This window comes from Penaeus monodon, chromosome 34, assembly GCF_015228065.2.
Source record: "Penaeus monodon isolate SGIC_2016 chromosome 34, NSTDA_Pmon_1, whole genome shotgun sequence".
In the NCBI taxonomy this organism is placed as follows: Eukaryota; Metazoa; Arthropoda; class Malacostraca; order Decapoda; family Penaeidae; genus Penaeus; species Penaeus monodon.
In genome coordinates this window covers 26,156,643-26,157,019 of record NC_051419.1, presented here as the reverse complement: position 1 = coordinate 26,157,019, position 377 = coordinate 26,156,643, and the positions used below count along the sequence as shown (strand labels likewise).

The 377-nt window shown below is 33.4% G+C and overlaps 1 protein-coding gene across 1 annotated transcript in view; it reads left to right on the top strand.

Annotated features, from left to right (window-relative positions):
• Positions 1–377, top strand: part of LOC119594665 (ionotropic receptor 25a-like) — a gene marked incomplete at its 3' end in the record, with an annotated part of 33,857 nt that overhangs the window by 13,851 nt on the left and 19,629 nt on the right.

The window sequence follows — 377 nt, the reverse complement described above, 5'->3', positions numbered from 1 at the left end:
GTACTGAAAGGAATATGTTTAATAATCGTCCAAATTTCAGGTGTATTTTGATTTTAAGGGTTTAGTATAGTAGTGATATGTGACCAATTGTTAAAAAAAAAAACTGTTATTACACACTCTTCTTTCGTTTTTTTTTCTCTCTCTTTCTTCTACATTTGTTGCGTTTTCTATATGCTCCTATGTTTTCTATCTTCTATCCGTCTTTCTGTCATCCCTTGCCATTTCTTTCCTCAATTTTACCTTTCCGCCTCCTCCCTCTCTATCTTCCTCCTTCTCCTCCATTATCTTCTCTCTCCTTCCTTTTTTTTTCTTTATTTCTTGTTGTCGTTATTATGTTTCTCCTCTTTCTTTTTTTTACCTCCGGAATCTGTTACTTT